General features: G+C 43.7%; 1 non-coding gene across 1 annotated transcript; it reads left to right on the top strand.

Moving 5' to 3' along the window:
- The first annotated feature begins 4,471 nt into the window (after positions 1-4,471).
- On the top strand, positions 4,472-4,576 carry LOC141635902 (small nucleolar RNA R71). Its single transcript, XR_012540556.1, has one exon. It is a non-coding gene; the product is annotated as a small nucleolar RNA R71 (small nucleolar RNA).
- Positions 4,577-5,943: the final 1,367 nt, after the last annotated feature.

Raw genomic sequence — 5,943 nt, 5'->3', positions numbered from 1 at the left:
AGGTGGACCTGAGCGAGCTTTCGCTCGGGAAAGGTGGTCTGGGCCAAGGTCCGCCAAAGCTGACGAATGACCTTCCTAGGGGCAGCAGTGTCGCCCGTAAAGGAAAGGTCGAGTCTGGTACCAAACTCCTCCAACGTCATCGAAAAAGTCCGGTTGAACAACCGGAAAGACACAAAAAGACTAGTGGGGACAGCGTCGTGTGCCCTGGAGGAGAAGGTTAAGGAGCTGAGGAACTCAAGACTCAGCTCCATATAGGTGTGGCCACTCATAGTGATGAGTCTGGCCATCCCCGTGCCCCGTAAAAGCTCACAAACTGGCTCGTAGAAACCGAGCCTCTCAAGTGCCGGACGGTCTAAGAATCGGGTAGGGAGAAACTCGCAGCCAACTAAGTTATAAAACCACTTACGATGTACAACATTAACGAAAATTACCTGCAGGTACACAGGGTGGGAGTCTAGGGAGTCGTCCCCTGGGACAGTGACCGTGCCAGAAGGAGTAACAGAAGTACTAAGATCTGGCGTAGCACGAGCACGACCTCGGCCCCGGCCCCGGCCTCTAGAACCTGAGGTAAAAGACCACCCAGTGACGGTACGAGGAACTAGGGCCGCCCGTAAAGCAGCTGCAACTACTGGTGAGTCCGCCACAGGTGTGCTCACCGTGGTTAAAGTGGAAGTTATGGCTGCTGTGACCACCACTGAGGAAGAAAGACTAGCAACAAGTGCTGCTAAGTGGTGGTGGTGTTGACTATAGTGGCAAATAAACAGGCTAGAAACAGGGCTAGCAGCGGTGCTAGCGGCGATGAACACAAAAGATACCGGCGGTAGAAACTAGAAAAACAGAGGTGCGGCGGTGCGGAGACGGTAGTAGCGGCGGGGACTACCGTCTCGAGACAGACAAGGATGCATGCAACGGCGCGAGCTCGATGAGGGCATCGAGCTAGAATCCATCCTGAACAAATAGGGCAGGGGAATTGATAAGAAAGCAGCAGCTAAACAGCTAGAAAACAGCATTAAGTCGGCATGAAAATTCCCCTAACCAGTCGAAAAATTCAACCTACAACACAAAAATTCCCAACTTTTTCCTCAAAAATTCGAATACAGCAGGTAACAGCGATAGGGTGCGGGTAACAGGCAACAATGGCAGCCAATTAAGCCACAATAGAAGCGAAATTAAGCAAATGGCAGCAACACAGACCAATTTTCAGTCGAAAATTTCGACTGTAAAAACCCCTAATCGCAAATTTCTCGCAAAATTCGATTTAAACATGTAAAAAACAATGAGGCGGGGGAATTAAGCATCAAGCAAGACAAATAGAGCAAACAATTACAGTTATAGTCGAAAAAACTCGACTAAATAAGGAATTTCAAAACCCTAATCCTAATTCACTTCATAATAAGCAAAATTAAAGAAATTAAAATTCAAAGAAGTGTAGGAATTACTTACTTGATAATAAGGAACCTACAAATTGTAATTAATCGACAAAGAACAAGCAAAAATGGCGATTTTTTGATCGAAAAACTGCAAACCCTAAGATCCTCAATAGACCGAGTAAAACAGCAATAATCAAGGGGAAAATATAGGGCTAATGACGATTAATTAACAATAAACAGAATGTAGGTGACGGATTTGGCAATTGGAAAAAAAATAGAGGATTTTGGGGGTAATTTGATCGCAAATAAGGGATGGGATCGAAAATAATGAAGGGAATGAATTAACAAAGAAAAAGAAGGAAGTTAAAGAAAACTCCCTGCGTGTCATTTCCCAAATCACTCGATCGAGTGGTTTAAAACTACTCGATCGAGAGCTTCTTGTATTCATCTTCTCGATCGAGTAGAAAATTACTCGATCGAGGACTCCCCTTTTCAGCTTTAGTCGATCGAGTAAAATAGGATCACTCGATCGAACATAATCCACTCGATCGAGTACAAAAAGTACTCGATCGAGCTCTTTTCCTCGCGTAAGCTCTTGAATTTGCTAATATTCCTTTGAATTTGCGTAAAATTCCCCAAACCGGCATAAACACACTCGCAAAAACATCCCAAAATACCAAATACGTAAAGCAACAGTCTATAGTCTCTAATCTACGCTAAAAATTGTCTAAATTCTATTTGTCCTAATTAAAAGCAATAAATAAAGTTCAACGGAGAATTTAAAAATATGTTTATACAAGTTGGTACACGGGGCGTTTCTCTGCTCACTTCTCAAGGCAATTCAGTAGCCCCTCGGAGGGCTTCTGACTGAAGTACGTCATCTCAGCAACATTAATCGTCCTCTTCAATTTCCACGAGCTTGAATTTGAATCATTTGGAGGAGAATAGTTGACGTCCACATACACGCAAACTTTTCTCATCCTTACTCCTTTCTCACCGGCTTTGGCATTGTCACTCCCACTTTGACTGACATTAATTGCACAATGCCCTTTGACAGCTCCTGCATTATTTTCATCTGCACCTTCAGCAAGGAAAACAGATGAACTTTCCTCCTTTTTGCTCTCAACCTGAGGCGGAGGGGTAACAATAGCAGCACAACATTCCTAATTTTCATTTGGAGTGTCAATATGAGGGTCAAAAGAAGAGAGGGCATTGCAAGGTTGAGCTTGCATAGGAGCCCTTCGGAACTTAGACTGATGGAATATCAATTCCTCGTCTCCAACCTGAAAAGTCAATGTCTTGCCCCCAACGTCTATTACTGCACGAGCAGTGAACAAAAATGGCCTCCCTAAAATAATAGGGGTATAGGCATCTTACAACGAAGTCAACGGGAATAAAGAATCTCCCGATCTTAACAGGTATGTTTTCTATGACACCTAGTGGCCGTGATATGCTACGGTCGGCCATCTGAACAGTCATGTTTGTGCAATTAAACTTTGTCAAACCAAGTCTCTTAGCCAGAGACAGCGGTAAGATACTCACGCTAGCGCCAAGATCGTATAACGCGTTATCAATCAAATGGGGACCAATATGACACAGAATCGAAAAACTACCCGGGTCTGACTGCTTGGGAGGTAACTTATTCTGAACTAGGGCCGTCCCTACCTCGGTCAAAGCTACCGTCTTATGATCATTAATGTGCCTCTTACGCGATAAAATTTCTTACATAAATTTAAGGTAAGAGGGTACTGTGTCGTGATTCGGTGAATGGCACAAGTGACCCTCGCAAGCTTTTCAGGAGTTCGGCAAATTTGCCGAATTGTTGATTAGCTTTAGTACTTTGCAAATGCCTCGGGAAGGGCACCGTGATGGATATCTCGAGTCCCTTGTTCCTCTCTTCCAACGTGTCAGCCGGATCAAGCTCCAAATCCTTCGGACGCTTCTTTCGTCTCGAACGAGGTCTTTCAGGCGATTTTTCACTCGACCGAGCACTAGCAGACTCTCGATCGAGTTGTTCTTTATCTAAACTACTCGATCGACCAAAAATACCATTCGATCGAGCATTTTCTTCAACAAAGTCACTCGATCGACCAAAAATTTCACTCGATCGAGTAAATTATTTTTCCTGTTCACTCGATCAAGTAGAAATTTTACTCGATCGAGTCCTTTCTTCAGCAAAATCACTCGATCGACCCCCTGTAATCAGTCGATCGAGTACTTTCTTTGTCGTCAGCGCCTTTTCTTCACCAGAACACTGTTCATCAGCAGTAATGACCTTCCTCGGGCCTGATTTCAACACGTCTCGTCCCTCATATGAACGACCACTCCTCAAATTGATTAAATTTACCGTCTCATGTGGATTTTTATCAGCTTGTGACGGTAAATGACCCGGTTTCCTTGTGGACTGGTTCGCGACTAACTGGGCAACTTGAGTTTCAAGTGCCTTGATAGATGCATCTTTTTGTTGATCACTCAGCTGCCACTGCTTTGTCAAAGACTGCAACATTGTCTTCAACTCACCTAGCTCACTTACTCCACCAGAAGATTATGCACCTTGATTAGGTGTAGGAAAGGAAGGAGGCTTCTGAAAGCCTTGTTGAGTCTTATGTGGAGGGACATACGGCTGCTGGTGCTACGGAGGAGGGGTAGGATTAAGCACATTTTGACTTGTCCACCTCAAATTGGGATAAACTGCCCCTTGGTTGTTATAGTAGGAACCCCTCCTTGCCTGTATTGCTGAAAGGCAAGGACCTGTTCCTTCTCCGTAAGACACCCAACAGCAGTGTGACCGTCGTTGCTCCCAAACCTCTCACATGTGACAGTCTCCCCTCTAGTAAACAAATGAACTGTCTGAGGCTCCCCAGCAGAATGCAACTCCAACTTTTCAAATCTAGCGTTCATGGCTTCCAGCTGAGCCACAACTTGATTATCGACTGTATGAACTGTCCTAATACCATCCCTCGGGTTTCCATACTCAGCACAATGGTTCGCCATTTCTTAAATAAGGGCCCATCCCTTATCATCGTCGGTGTTCTCTTGGAATCTTCCATTAGATGATGCATCAAGTATGGCTCTGTGATCATCGTACAGCCCACGGGTCAAAACCATGGTGAGGAAGAGACTCACCAAATTCTTGAAACGGGACCATGCTTTATAGAAAGTCTCATCGGGTGCCTGCTTAAAACTTGTTATCTTTGCCCTAAGCTGATTGGTGCGCTATGGAGGGAAATATCTCTTATAAAAGGCAAGAGCAAGGGTCTCCTAGTCTGTAACCCCTGCGGCTGTGCGGTCCAAATCAGTTAGCCACTCCCTGGCTGAGTCGGTCAAAGAAAAAGGGAACAGAACCTCCTTAATCTTGTCTTGAGTTACCCCCTTTGTGGCGGGGATAGTAGAACAATTGTCCGTAAAGACCTCCATATGCTTCCTCGGGTCTTCAGCTGCCACACATCTAAAAAGATTTCTCTCTACCAGATTGATATAGGAAGGATGGATGTCAAATGTATTCCCATCCTAAGTCTAGAGATTGAAACCCTTTGGAATTGATGATGCTTTAGGCTCCGAATGACTAGCAATGTTCGGCATCTTTACTGGTCGGTTTACAGAATTAGAAGTATCTTCCTCAAAAGATGGATTTTCTGTAAAAAGGAAATGTTGAAGCTCTGGTTCGAAAGTACTCAAGTCTTCTTTTCGTGATTCTCTTTGCAGACGGAGTCTATGCCTGAACAGTCTCTCTGGCTCAGAATCAGCTGAAACTAACTCAAACCTGTCTAACCTGGGCATACGCAACACTGAAAGAAAATAAATAAGAACTGCCTCAAGGAATAAAATATCCCTGAGACGGTTAAAATAAACGAAACAAAGACAGATAGGGCAATTGCCTCCCCGACAACGGCGCCAAAATTTGACAGAGCTGTCGTATACCTATCAAAATAACTAACTAAACTAACTATATAGCTAGGGAAGTCAGGTCGATCTCCTCAGGGAGGCAAGATATCTGTAAAAGTCCGTCTATTTGGTCACAAATGGGGGTGTTTATAATTGATTTCTAAACTAAAAAGGGTTAAAGGAAGAGAAATAAAGAAAGAGCAGTTAAGGCAGAAAAAGGGTGATAAACTATCAATCAAAGGGGGACATGCCAGGATTTCGGTTCACTACGGTAGTCCAGTGACTCAACTGTAAACAACTTAGATAAATTACTGCGAGACGGATATGGAAAGGTCCTTCCGGTCCACTTTCTATCCTAAATTACCACTAACTTAACATCCGTCCTCGTCAGGGTAGTCTACTGTTCATAGCAGGTCTATTTAGTCCAATCTTCCGATCCAGGATTAAATTTAACCAGATTAAAAGGGTGACTCAGAAGCATGCACTCAACTAAGTCGGTAAATACAGGTATACTGCTATGGTGCCAGAATCTCACAATTAATTTTCTAACTTATTTACTACATCGTCACATTTCTACCGTAGATTGCCTAATCCTGACATAAAATAGATTTAGCTACTCATATCGCTATTAATACTATCAATACTAATAACAGAGAGATAACCAACATTCAACATGATCAAACAATAA

Source organism: Silene latifolia, chromosome Y (assembly GCF_048544455.1).
Source record: "Silene latifolia isolate original U9 population chromosome Y, ASM4854445v1, whole genome shotgun sequence".
NCBI classification, from domain to species: domain Eukaryota; kingdom Viridiplantae; phylum Streptophyta; class Magnoliopsida; order Caryophyllales; family Caryophyllaceae; genus Silene; species Silene latifolia.
This window is presented reverse-complemented; position numbering and strand designations above follow the sequence as displayed.